The 15,508-nt window shown below is 32.2% G+C and overlaps 1 pseudogene; it reads right to left on the bottom strand.

The window, feature by feature from the left end:
• Positions 1-12,474: 12,474 nt before the first annotated feature.
• LOC137248636 (NADH-ubiquinone oxidoreductase chain 2-like) lies at positions 12,475-13,591 on the bottom strand (annotated as a pseudogene).
• Between the last annotated feature and the right edge of the window lie 1,917 nt (positions 13,592-15,508).

Below are 15,508 nucleotides of genomic sequence, written 5' to 3' on the forward strand. Positions count from 1 at the left end.
TCTAACCCGCCCAATGAATTTTTTAATGGCCGCAGTAATTTAACTGTGCAAAGGTAGCATAATCATTAGTCTTTTAATTGAAGGCTTGTATGAATGTTTGGATGAAGTATAATCTGTTTCATATAAATTTATTATAGAATTTTATAGTTTAGTAAAAAAGCTAAAATTTTGTTCTTTATAACTTTCAATTTTCAAATTTCAATTTTTTAGATTTATTTTATTTTAATTTTTAAAATTATTTTATTGGGGTGATATTAAAATTTAATTAACATTTAATTAATTTTCATCATTTATTTATGATTTATTGATCCATTATTAATGATTAAAAGATCAAGTTACTTTAGGGATAACAGCGTAATTTTTTTGGAGAGTTCTTATTGATAAAAAAGTTTACGACCTCGATGTTGGATTAAGATATAATTTTAGGTGTAATTGCTTAAATGATAAGTCTGTTCGACTTTTAAATTCTTACATGATCTGAGTTCAAACCGGCGTGAGCCAGGTTGGTTTCTATCTTTAATATATTATAATATCTTAGTACGAAAGGACCGGTTATTAAAATAATTATATTATATTTATGTCAATTTTATTAATAAAATTTGATTAACTATTTTGGCAGATTAGTGCATTAAATTTAGAATTTATAGATGTAATTTTTAATTACAAATAGTACTTGTTAATTTTTGAATTATTTTTGACTTTATTTGGTTCATTAATTTTAAATATTTGTATTTTAGTGAGAGTTGCATTTTTGACACTTTTGGAGCGTAAGGTATTAGGATATATTCAAATTCGAAAAGGTCCAAATAAGGTCGGTTTATTAGGAATTCCTCAGCCATTTTGTGATGCAATTAAATTATTTACTAAAGAACAAACATATCCTTTATTATCGAATTATATTTCTTATTATTTTTCTCCAATTTTTTCTTTATTTATTTCTTTAGTTGTTTGATTTTGTATGCCTTTGTTTGTAAAATTATTTTCTTTTAATTTAGGTTTATTATTTTTTTAAGTTGTGCTAGATTAGGTGTTTATAGAATCATATTTGCTGGTTGATCATCAAATTCTAATTATGCTTTATTAGGGGGGTTACGGGCAGTTGCTCAAACAATTTCTTATGAAGTTAGAATAGTTTTAATTTTATTGTCTTTTGTTTTTTTAATTGGAAGATATAATATTTTTCAACTTTTTTATTATCAAAAATATTTTTGAGTTTTAGTAATTTTTTTACCTCTTAGTTTAATTTGATTTTGTATTTGTTTAGCTGAAACTAATCGAACACCTTTTGATTTTGCTGAAGGTGAATCTGAATTAGTTTCTGGATTTAATGATGAATATAGAAGAGGTGGATTTGCATTAATTTTTATAGCTGAATATTCTAGAATTTTATTTATAAGAATATTATTTAGAGTTCTTTTTTTAGGTTGTGATTTATTTAATTTTGTGTTTTATTTAAAATTAATATTGTAACGATTTTGCTGCAAATTCCTCTTATTTGCCCTTTTGCTAGGTTCGTATCGCTAAACTGTTGAATAAATAACTCCAATATTGAATAATGGAAATATGGCCTTTATTAAAATACTTCACAATAACACTCAAACTGTGCAACGAATAGCTTAATAACCAAACTGATAGCTCAAATGAAACACCACTATTTAAAATAATACTGCTATTGCTCGCTAGATATCGTCTTAGTCGTAACTGCTTGACAACTCAAATCAAAATCAAACTCCTCGCCTTTACTGTCGAGCCTTTTATACTTTTTGATTTCTAATTGCATACTTCTAGGCTTTTCCATTCCAGAACTTACTAGTTAGTTTCGGCTACAAAATCGCCAGCCACAACTACGTGCACAAATTATTGCCCTCTCTTGTGACAACTCAGATAAGATATATGCATATGTTTGTGCATTGCCGCTCCACTGCTCGTATACGTACATATGTGTAGACGCAATTATTTATTCGTTTATGTAGATACATAATGATTGAATTATTGATGTGAATGTTTGTAGTTTACAGTCTCTCGAGTACACATAGGCGTATAAGTAAATGCATCTGTGTGTGACATCTCTCTGGGCTGCCTTATATATGTGTATACTTGATTTGATTATTGACGTAAATACTACTTAGCATGGCGTTAGTGATGGTATAGCTTAGTGATGCTAATATCCGTGACAATATTTATTTCTTTTATATTTATTTGAGTTCGTGGTACTTTACCTCGTTTTCGTTATGATAAATTAATATATTTAGCTTGAAAATGTTTTTACCAATTTCTTTGAATTATTTATTATTTTTTATTGGGTTTAAGTTGTTGTTATTAAATTTTATTTAATGAATTTTGTTAAGTAAAGTTAATAGAAAGTATTTTTCTATATTATGTTTTCAAAACATATGTTTATTCAAGCTCATTAACTATTTGATTAAATTATCTCATCATTTATTAATTATGGGATTTATAATATAATATAAAAAGGAAATAATTGTTAAAATTTGACCTACAATAATATAAGGAGTTTCTACCGGTCGTGCTCCAATTCATGTCATAAAATTACTGTAATAATTATAATTCAAAATAAAATTTTATTAATAGGATAAAATTGAATTCCTCGAAAATTTCTTAAGTTATAAAATGGAAGAATTGTTAAAATTGCAATTGATATAATTAGTGCTATAACTCCTCCTAATTTATTAGGGATTGATCGTAAAATTTCATAAGCAAATAAAAAATATGATTCTGGTTGAATATGAATAGGAGTTACTAATGGGTTTGCTGGAATAAAATTATCTGGGTCTCCTAGTAGATATGGATTAATTAATGTCAATAATATTAATATTGCAATTATAATAATGAATCCAATAACATCTTTATATGAAAAATAAGGATGGAATGGAATTTTGTCAATATTTGAATTTAATCCAATAGGATTATTTGATCCTGTTTGATGTAAGAATAATAAATGAATTATTGTTATAGCTAGTACAATAAAAGGTAAAATAAAATGGAAAGTAAAGAATCGAGTTAATGTAGCATTATCAACTGCGAATCCTCCTCATACTCATTGAACTAAATCTATTCCTAAATAAGGAATTGCTGATAATAAATTTGTAGTAAGTGTTGCACCTCAAAAAGATATTTGTCCTCAGGGTAGCACATATCCTATAAAAGCTGTTGCTATTACTAAGAATAGAATTAAAACTCCAATTAATCATGTAGGTGTAAATAAATAGGATATATAGTAAATTCCTCGTCCAATATGTAAATAAATACAAATAAAAAAAAAGATGCGCCATTAGCATGTAATGTTCGTAATAATCAGCCGTAGTTTACATCTCGACAAATATGGTTTATTCTGTCAAAAGCTAAATTAATATTTGAGGTGTAATGTATAGTTAAAAATAATCCTGTTATAATTTGAATAATTAAACATAATCCTAATAATGAACCAAAATTTCATCAAGTTGAGATATTAAGAGGTGTTGGTAAATCAATTAAAGCATTATTAGCAATTTTAATTAGAGGATGTTGATTTCGTAAAGGTTTATTCATTAGTTTATAACTCGTAATGGTCCATATAATATATTAGTAATTTTTAATACGGCAATTAATGTAATTAATAAATAGTTTATTAATATGATAGTTATTATATTTGTTGGATAGTTATATAATTTATTAAGTATAATAGAATTTTCTTGTATAAATGATTTTATATCATATATTGTTTTTATTTCATTATTTTCTATATAATTGAGGATAAAAGGTTTATCTAAGAAAATTTAAATTATTATTATAGCAATGAATATTGTGATGCACGAAATTCTTATTTTAATTGATAATGAAAATATTTCATTTGATGCTAGTGAAGTAACATAAATAAATAACACTAATATTCCTCCTAAAAAAATCAAAAATAAAATGTAAGAAAATCAGAATGTTTTATATAATATTCCTGTTAATATACAAATTTGTAATGTTTGTGTTGGAATATTGTGTTGGAATATACTAAAATAAAATGCAACTCTACAACCCAATTACATATTGTCAATTACCTTTTCGCCCATTATTATATACCGCTATGTTTTTTGTATATCCATACTAATATACCTTGTTCTTTTTCCCAATGTAATAAAGTCTAAGTTGATTATGTGCATTTAAGCTTAACACACGTGTTTTTCCTTACGGCTCTAATTTTGATCCTCGAAAGTTCTCTAACAAAGGTTATGGACCCAGAGTGCCTATTTGGAATTCACGCTTGAAATTTATAAGTGTCGGCTTATTTTGTTTTTCAGGAAAATATAAAATCAATGTCGAGCTCGCTAAACAATATAGAAAAGCTAAACGCTGAAAACTACGCGACGTGGGCTGTCCAAGTGAAATGTTTATTGGTTACATTAGACTTTTGGCATGTGATCGTGGATAACGTTCCCGAGGAACCGCTTGCCAAATTGGCGTGGAATACGGCCGATCAAAAGGCTCTCGCCACATTAATATTATGCATAAAACCAAGTGAACTTATTCATGTTAAAAATCGCACCACGGCAAAAGGTGCATGGGTTGTGTTAAGCAATGTGTACAGGGGAAACGGTGCCTGTAGGAAAGTGACATTATTTAAGAAACTGCTTCAGCGCAAATTTAAAGCAAGTGAAAAATATTCAACGCAGTTAAATGCATTCACGTCTTTAGTTGATGAACTAAAGGAGGTCAACGTAATATTGCCAGAAGAGCTGTTGACAGTAATTTTGTTAAGTAACCTTCCCGATGAGCTTGAAAACTTTGTCGTAGCAATGAAAAGTCGGGACAGTTTGCCAACTTTATCTTCTTTGACCTCTAAAGTCCTTGAAGAAGAAATACGTCAAGGTCAAAGAGTGCAAGCAAATATTCAAACTGTCTTTGCTGCAAATTCGCAAAATCGTGGGAAGAGAAATGAACAGCACAAAAACAAAGACTATGGTAGCTCGCGAAGTAATAGTTATAACAACAATACTTTTTCGAAGAACGTTACTTGCTATCGTTGTGGTAAGAGAGGGCATATAAGAGCGCAATGTAAAGCAAATAAAGAAGTTAGTGACTCAGCAAATGCATTTGGCGCTGCAGATATTGTGCCAGGTAGTGAGAAATGGATTTTAGATAGTGGTGCGTCCTCCCACATGTGTACAAAAGCAGATTGGTTTGATTCGCTCAAGCAACAAAAACAAAAGATCATTTTGGCGTCGGGGGAATGCGTGTTTGCTGAAGCCGTCGGTACTGTGAATGTTAAATCACCATTTGGAAGTGCCTCTCTATTAAATGAACTCTATGTTCCAAGTTTGCATTCCAATTTTATTTCAATTGGAAAAATTACGGAGGCTGGAAACACTGTTGAATTTTCTAAAGGAAAAGCAGTAGTTAAGAATAAAAGAAACAAAACTATATTTTGTGCGTCCTTTGAATATGGCGTGTTTTCGGTTAACATTAGGCCATTTAAACACAGACGATTTAAGGAAGCTTTCCAACAAAAATATAGTGCATGGACTTAGTTTAAATGTGCAAAACAAAATTAGTTGTTTCACTTGTGCTACTTGCAAAATAAAAAGTAAAGCATATGTCCATTAAATCAGTTGGTGGTGCGTCATATTTTATGACGTTTATTGATGACTATACCCGGTATACTCATACATATTTTTTAAAACAGAAGTCAGATGCCTTTAGTGCATTTAGAAATTTTACTGCGATGGCGGAGAAGCAGACAGGCCGCAAACTTAAAATGCTCCGAAGTGATAATGGGAAGGAAATATAAATTCCCAATTCAAAGAATATTTTTCCCAGAATGGAATTCTTCATCAAACGTCCGTTGCTTATTGTCCACAGCAGAATGGTGTTTTGGAGAGAGCAAATCGAACATTGGTGGAGATGGCGCGATGTTTTTTGCAGTCATCTGGTTTGGAGCAAAATTTATGGGCCGATGCTGTCAATACAGCAACGTACATACGTAATAGGTGACCAACTAAATCATTGGAGGAGCAGACACCATATGAAAAATGGTTTAAAAAGAGAACATCTTTGTCGCACTTACGAATTTTTGGCTGCGATGCTGTAGTATTACAAAAGGGTCCACATAAGGGTAGAAAATTTCAGCCAAAAGGAATTATATTGAAGTTTGTGGGTTATGATAATTTAACCAAAGGGTATAGACTGTACGATATTAGTAAAAGGTCAATTGTAATATCAAGAGATGAGCTATTTTTTAAAAATTCTTTTGAAAAGATATATAGCGACGACCATGAAAGCGATGATGTATTTGTTCACGATGCTTTCAATAAGTGCAACAACAACAGCAGCGAAGAACGAGAAAATAAAGAAGTGCAAATGCAAAGTATACCTGAGCCAATATGTAGTACGTGCGCAGTAGAAAACGAAGAAACATATAAGTTCACAATTATTCTCACGCGTCGTATGTATGTATTTTTAGGTGTGTATTTATGTATTTATGCTTATTTTCGCATATATTCGCGCTTATAAATTTATTATATTCACTAAATAAGTGTAGTTTTACTAAGCTTCTCACATTTATTGGCAAACGTAAAGACAAATGTAAAGACAAACATACAGCACAAAATAACTATGTCGCGCTTAGTTGAGTTTGAGAAAATTTGCGAAATGTTGCGCATTGAAAAAAAGCAAAATATTGTATTGCTACACAAATATATACTCGAGAGCGACAGCGATAGAAATAACCGAAAGCGGTTACGTGAATTCGACGGATTTTGTTTTGATAAAGATGACGAAAAATATGACAAAAAAATAACATTCATAGCTGAAAATCTGTCGAGCAATGATTTGGTTATAATATCTAGTATGTTAAATTTGCAACATAACAACGACGATTTAGCTGCACACATATTTACAAATTTAAGAAGGGGTAATTTGTTAGATGATGCTGTTTTTGCAAACGATGGCAGAAACGATATAATAGAGAGACATTGCATAGACGAAAAATAGTGTGAGGCAAGCTTCACAAAATTCTAGTAGGTCACATTCACCACTTACCACAGCAGAATTTGTTAAACTACCACTGTCTGTATTTGTTATTTAATAATTATTTGTACACTTTTTATTCAGCTCATGTCTTCAGAATTTTAACTTTTACTCACTAAAACTCCAATCAGTGTATTTCTGTGCTTAAATTATGTTAAAGTTTTTGGTGTGGTGAAAGTGACCTACTAGAATTTTGTTACGCTCCGCTGCTTTCCACCGAAGTTCGCGCATGCAATATCTTTATATTCCAAAATTTTTGACGATGGCGATCAAGACGACGAAGACGCAAGCGAAGGCAACGTCAGCGCAAATAACGAGAGTATGCGCAGCAAGGAAGTAAACGACGATTCTGCTGCAAATAATATGTACAAAACGGCAGATATAGAAACGACGATAAACAACGAGAGAATGGGTGCTCATTCAACAGTAGTGGCACAAAATGTTGAGTCAGCAATGGGAAGAAATGATAGGGGTACATTATCACATAAATTTGTGTTCAGTTTTAGAGATTTGGAAGACTCCATTAGACCATTTTCGGGGAATGACGAATTTCCTATCGAAATATGGGTCAGGGAATTTGAAGAAATGTCCATCATGATGGCATGGGATGAACTGCAGAACTTTATATTTGCAAAACGGTCTTTGAAAGGGCGTGCAAAAATGTTTGTTATAAGCGAATGTGGTATTTTAAGTTGGAATGCTCTGAAGAATGCATTATTAGATGAATTTAAATCGGAGGTAAATAGCGCGCAAATACACAAATTAATATCGGAAACGAAAATGAAGAGTAAGGAAAATGTACAAGAATATTTATTGCGAATGAAAGAAATAGCGTTGCGCGGCGGGGTAGAAGACAAATCGTTGATGCAATACGTCAAAGACGGTATTAATGACTTGAGTATTAACAAATCAGTGCTCTATAACGCAAAAGATTTAAAAGATTTTAAGGACAAACTTAAGTGCTACGAGAAAATAAGCGAGCGGTCGGTTAATGCGAAATACGTGGAAAACAGAAATAAAAATGTTGTGAGTGACAAAAATCAAAAAACGAGTAATGACAAAAAAGATTTAAAATGTTTTAACTGTGGCGTTAAAGGACATTTATCGGTGAACTGTGAGAATAAAGCTAAAGGCTTAAAATGTTTTAGATGCAATGATTTTGGCCACATAAGCAAAGATTGCCAAAAGAATAAGAATGAAAGTGCTTAAAATTCGAGTAGCGTATGCAAGATTGCAGTAGAGCATACATCTATGTGTAAAAATGTAATAATAAATAAACGAAGTTTTGTAGCATTGATAGATACAGGTAGCAAATACAATCTTGTAAATGAAAGCGTTTACGTAAATTTAAACAAACCGTGTCTGGAAGAATGTAATTTTTATTTAGTCGGTTTTGGAAATCAAAATAAAATAAAACCGATGGGTGCATTTGAAATAAATTTCAAAATTGACGAAACACAGTTTAAGGATAATTTTGTTGTTGTACCTTCACAATTATTAGACATTGAAGTGTTGTTAGGTGCGGAATTTTGCAAACAAGCTGAAATTAAAATAAATCGCGACGGTATTGTAATTAATAAATCAGCAAACGATAACGAACTAAATAGATTGATGAAAATTGATATTGTAAGTTGTAACGATGTGGAAAGTGACATTGAGATAACAGCTAGCAAGCAAGCAAAAGAAAAGGTGTGTAAAATGATTAAAGAATATAAGCCAAAAAGTGTTAAATCCACAAATGTAGAACTACGAATTGTGCTAAAAGATGACATTCCGGTTTTCAATTCAATTAGTTTTTAAGCAATGCGAAACATATGGGTTAGTAATAAATTTCAACAAATGCTGTTTTTTGAAGAAGAAAATTGACTTTTTGGGTCATGTCATTGAAAACAAGTCGATACGTATTTCTGAAGCGAAAACACAAGCCGTAACTAAATTTCCGATTCCCAGTAATCAAAAGCAGTTGCAGAGTTTCTTGGGGTTAGTTGAATATTTTCGGAAGTTTATTCCAAAATTCTCAATAATATCTAAACCGTTAACTGATCTTTTAAAGAAAAATACGAAATTTGTAGTAAGCAACGACGAAATAACCGCAATTAATACGTTGAAAAAACTAATAACAGAAAACCCAGTTTTAAAAATATTTCATCAAGGGCATGAAACAGAGTTGCATACTGATGCTTCAATAGAGGGTTTTGATGCCGTCTTATTACAGAAGTCACCTGATGATGGTCTTATGCATCCAGTTTATTTCATGAGCAAGAAGACGACAGAAGCAGAAAAGAAGTTCACCAGTTATGAACTAGAAATTTTAGCAGTTGTAGAAGCACTACGTAAATTCAGAGTATATTTATTGGGAGTACAGTTTAAATTAATTACTGACTAATGCTATTGCTAAAACCGTTGAAAAGAAAGATATTAGTTCCAGAGTGGCGCGTTGGATAATGCTGTTGCAAGAGTTTAACTACAGTGTTGAACATAGGGCGGGTACTAAAATTCGACATGCGGATGCGCTTAGTAGATACCCCGTGATGATGATTAACGACGACAGCATGCACAGCAAGTTAAAGTGTGCACAGGCACGAGACGAAACATTGAAAGCTATTACCCTGCAAAAATCGCGAGTACTCCATGCATGCATGTATGGAGTACTCGCTATGGACCAACCGAGTGCTCCAAAATTAACCACAATTCATACAAAAAATATGGTCCAATTAACATTGTGATGTCCTAGGACGGGACTATATACTCCAGCTCCGCATTACATCAGAGTAATCCATGGAGTACCCACAGTCCAATAAACATCGTGTAGTGATTACAATTGTTAAAAACGAGCAATGATCGGCTTAAAATATGTTCGTGTAGAAATATGAGTTGGTCCATTGCTGCATTACAGTGGAGTACAATGGTAAGTACTCCAGTGGACCACATGGTCCAACAATTTTTGCAGGGTATAGATGTATTAGCAGAGAAGTCGACGCACAATAATTATTTTACGAAGAATGGGTTGCTATACAAATTAGTTAACAACTTTGAACTTTTAGTGGTACCATTAGGTTTGCAGCGCGAAGTAATAAGGCAGGCTCATGAGAAGGGTAATTTTTCAGTAAAAAGACGAAAGAGGTGGTTGGAAAAGATTACTATATTCCAAACCTAGACGACAAAGTAAAACAGCACATTAGTTGTTGTATACCATGCATAATAGCTAATCGCAAACATGGTAAGCAGGAAGGCGAACTGCAACCAATAGCGAAAGATGAAGTACCATTACAAACGTTTCATATAGATTTTCTAGGACCACTTGAATCGACACACAAACAATATAAGCATATACTTGCAATAATCGACGGTTTCACGAAATTTTTTGGTTGTACCCAACAAAAACAACATCAGCGAGAGAAGTAACGACGAGGCTTCAGGCACAAAGTTTAATTTTTGGTAATCCAGTAAGAATCATCTCCGATAGAGGTTCAGCATTTATGTCAGAAGAATTTAAGCGATACTGCGATAATGAAAGTATATTACATCATCCAATAACTACAGGGCTTCCGAGGGCCAATGGACAGATCGAAAGACTTAACGCCGTAATTATTTCAGTTTTGTCTAAGTTGTCTGTAGACGATCCGAGCACATGGTTCAAATGGGTTGGCAAAGTACAACAAATTGTAAACTCTACGCATTGCAGAAGTATTAAAACTACTCCATTCGAATTGTTAGTTGGCATAAAGATGCGTACCGAGTTTGACGTGAAATTAAAAGAGATGATAGACGACGAAATTGTTGAAGTATTCAACGAAAAACGTAGCGAGATGCGTAAACAGGCGAAACAACAAATTTTACAAATGCAAGCAGAAAACAAACGAACATATAACCTTAGCCGAAAACCAGCAACAATGTACAAAGTGGGCGACGTTGTTGCAATTAAGCGAACGCAACTAGGTGGTGGTCTCAAATTAAAGCCAAAATACTTGGGTCCATATCGAGTTGTTAAAGTAAAACCAAACAATACCTACGACGTAATTAAGGATTCAGTTACATGTGAGGGTCAAAATACTGACGACGCATTCGAGACGAATGCATAGTAGAATGGCCGAGTTGTGGGAATGCAGGTGGCAACGCCATTTGAAGGCACTGCAAGAGAAGAGAAGAACGAAAACGAGAAGACTTGTGTTGCAAAAGCCGAACGAGGCAGAAGTGCATTTAATCAGCCGAATTGAACATTTTATACTTTTTCTTAAATTGCAATGTAATTCATTTAAATTAACTTTATAATACCTCAATTTCATTTAAACAATATACAATAAAATAGATTACAATTGTTCGCTTCTAAAAGAACAAATCCATAATCTTACATATATGATGAGCTCATACAATAAAACCTAATAATCCAATTGCTATTATAGCATAAATTATTCCTAAAGAACCAAAGGTTTCTTTTTTTCTTGATTCTTTTCTAATAATATGAGAAATTATTCCAAATCCAGGTAAAATTAAAATATAAACTTCTGGATGACCAAAAAATCAAAATAAATGTTGATATAAAGTAGGATCTCCACCACCTGCTGGATCAAAAAATGATGTATTTAAATTTCGATCTGTTAATAATATAGTGGTAGCTCTTGCTAGAACTGGTAAGGATAAAAGAAGTAAAAGAGCAGTTAATATTACTGCTCATACAAATAGGGGTATCCGATCAAATGTAATACCTGTTGATCGTATATTAATAATAGTAGTAATAAAATTTACTGCTCCTAAAATAGAAGAGATTCCAGCTAAATGTAAAGAAAAAATAACTAAATCAACAGATGCTCCTCTATGTGCAATAGTAGATGAAAGAGGAGGGTAAATTGTTCAACCTGTTCCAGCTCCGGTTTCTACTATACTGCTAATCAGTAATAATGTAAGGGATGGAGGTAATAATCAAAAACTTATATTATTTATTCGAGGAAATGCTATGTCAGGGGCTCCTAGTATAAGGGGTACTAGTCAATTTCCAAATCCACCAATTATAATTGGCATAACTATAAAGAAAATTATTACAAAAGGATGAGATGTAACAATTACATTATAAATTTGATCATTTCCAATTAAATTTCCTGGATGTCCTAATTCAGCTCGAATAATAATTCTTAATGAAGTTCCAATTATTCCTGCTCAAGCTCCAAAAATAAAATATAATATTCCAATATCTTTATGATTTGTTGAAAATATCCATTGTCGCGATTAAATGCGACTTATTTATGGAAAATTCAAAGGATATAATTAAATGGCTGAATTTTAGGCGGTAGATTGTAAATCTATTTATAAGAATATTTGTTTTTAATTAAAGTTTTATAGTCAATAATGACATTAGATTGCAAATCTAAAGGAGTAATTAATTACTAAGGCTTAAAAGGCTCTACTAATATTTATAGCTTTGAAGGCTATTAGTTTTTTTTTAACTTAAAACCTTCAAAAATATTAGTAGAATAGTGGGTGAATTATAGAAATTGCAATTAAACTAAATGTCGAAATAAAGGAAAGTATTAATATTCATTTAATGAAAAAATTATATGATTTTATTGAAAATATTCAATTACTTTCATAATAATTTAGTATGAATGAAGCAAAACGTAATCGTTAATAGAAAAATAATATAATTAATGATATTGTTACTATAATTGTTACCAGTAAATATTGATTATTTACAATTAAATGTTGAATTACTAATCATTTTGGTAAGAATCCAATAAATGGAGGTAATCCTCCTAAAGATAGTAAATTTAATAGTAAAATAAATTTTAAAATTTTTAAATTAAAAAATGAATTGAATAATTGGTTTATATAATAAATTTCAAAGTTTTTGAATAGAAAAATTAGACTAAATGATAAAAATGAATAAAACCCGAAATATGTAATTCATAATATCTCATTAATTTGTATTGCTGCTAATATTCATCCTAAATGAGTAATTGATGAAAAAGCTATTAATTTTCGTAATGTGGTTTGATTTAATCCTCCTAAGGAACCAATAATAATTGATATAATAATAACAACATTTATAAAATTAATATTACTTAAATAAGAAATTAATATCATAGGGGCAATTTTGTCATGTCATTAAAATTAAATTATTATTTCATGATAATCCTTCTATAACTGTTGGAAATCAAAAATGTAAAGGAGCTGTACCTCTTTTTAATAGTAAAGAATAAAATTAAAATTCATTTACTAAATAAATAATCGTTTTGTATTATTAATAAAGTATTTATGTATATAATAATAACACAAAATAATAGAATTGCTGATGCAATTGTTTGAATTAAGAAATATTTTAAAAAAGCTTCTGTATATATTAGATTATTATTGTTATTATCTATTATTAGGGGGATAAAAGATAATAAATTAATTTCTAAACCTATTCAAGCTCTTAATCAAGAATTTGATGAAATTTTAATTATTGTTCTTATTAATAATATTAAAAAGAATATAATTTTTGCAGAATTATTAAAAATTAAAAAGAAAAGGATTTGTAACCTTTATAAATGGGGTATGAACCCAGTCTGATATCACGCCGCCCGGAGTCGCACCGTCGCATTTCCGCAGCTCATCGTCGACAACGCCAGCCACCAGTCACCCATCGTTCTTCGAATGCGCGTCAACCTCAACGGCCATCAAATGTCGAAAACCGCACTATACGATGCACCGCCACCGGACTGCGCACTTCAACTTACAAACATAAAGTTGGGAAAATACTGATTCAAGAAGCAGTTCGGGCCCTGACCGAGCTGCAGCACACGTTAGGCGCTTAGTACGCCTAGGCGGGCCAGGATGTTTACGCGGCGTAGGCTGCCACCCGTCCCATCTCCCCCTTGTACATACGTATATCTATGAATTTATATATGTAACCCGTATCTTGTATTATTCGATTATTGAATTGTATTGTATCGAATTATCCCCTAGAATCAATGCATTGTATTTACCTTTAAATTCCCTATTGGGTCTCCTCATGGACGTGTGGCAGCCTCCACCGCGAAATCCACCAGATGGAATTCGCCGCAACTACATAGTAGCGATCCGGCAGGATCGTTGCCTTACCTGTCAAAAAACCACCACCTTTTGTATCAGTCAAAAAAAAAAAGGAAAAAAAAAGCCCAAAAATTTCGCATCTTGTTATTTCGATTATTATAATTTTGGCACAGTATAGCAGTTGCTAATTTTTATCTTTTGTGAAAAAGGGAGCTAGTTTTGCTTTGAGCACCTAATTTATTGAAACCTTGTAGTGCGTTGAACTAAATAATGCGGGATTCGCCTGTATACTTTTATCAGTAAAATCATAATTTATGAGTGAAATTTGTAATTTGTAACTTACATACACGCTTTTATATCGGCTGTATCAATAAAACCATAATTGAGTACTGAACTTTGTAACCTAAAAAAAAAAAAAAAAAAAAATGCTTGGTTGCAGTGGGCTTTGAACCCGCAACCCCAAACGTTTGAGTCGGGTACGTCATCCACTGTGCCACGACTCATACACCTACAACGACATCAAATTACTCCCTTATAACTCACATTAAACTGCTCGCCCTCAACTGCCCACGCTTAGCTAGTAGTAGAAGGTCAAAAAATCGTTTATATTTAATCACCTCAAAATAAAATTATAATAAAATTTAAGTTATTAACAGAATAATTTAATTCACAGTAAAAAGCGTGGGTTACTTGATATTGACTGTTACAATCATTCTCTTGGCAACTGTCTGAGAGGAATGATATGAAATGTAGTCAAGTGCACCCCACGCTTTTTACTCTGAATTAAATTATTCTGTTAATAACTTAAATTTTATTATAATTTTATTTTGAGGTGATTAACTATAAACGATTGTTTGACCTTCTACTACTGTTATATAAACAATTTTTAATTGAAAATTATTTTCTATCTTTTAGTTTGGTTTGCTATAAAAGCGTGTTTTTTTAGTTTTTTTAACTATTATTTATTTTTAATTTTTTAGTTCAAGTAATTTTAAAAGTTTTAGTCGAGATTGATGAAACCTCGAAACACCAGCGGTCCATGGAAGAATCCCCACGGCACCGAAAAGGGCCAAGACGCAGGGAGGCTGGACGCGGCCTTTCGCCGAAATTGCCAAGGGTAGGCAGATCATTGGCATTATAGACGAGAGCAGCGAAGATGGCAGGATCCCGAAACAACAGTTGAAGTGGATCGAGGCCACACTCGCTATGGTGGCCGTTAAGGTTAAAAAGACAACCCCGGTCCACCGCCATTTTACACCGATGCAGGGTGATTCCAGGGCAATGTCAAGCTAATTGCCTTCGAAGAAGCCAGATCGGTCAACCTCTATAGGGCCGCCGTCACGCTGATAGGGGTTGTATATCCGGGCGCGCCTCAAGGTAGTAGAGGCGCGCGATATCCCCTCACGACCAAGGGCTAGAGCCTGGGTTCCAGTGACGCCAACGGACCCAGCTGATCCAGGAGTACAACCCGCCACAGGTTTGGAAG

This window comes from Eurosta solidaginis, chromosome 4 (assembly GCF_040869045.1).
Source record: "Eurosta solidaginis isolate ZX-2024a chromosome 4, ASM4086904v1, whole genome shotgun sequence".
In the NCBI taxonomy this organism is placed as follows: domain Eukaryota; kingdom Metazoa; phylum Arthropoda; class Insecta; order Diptera; family Tephritidae; genus Eurosta; species Eurosta solidaginis.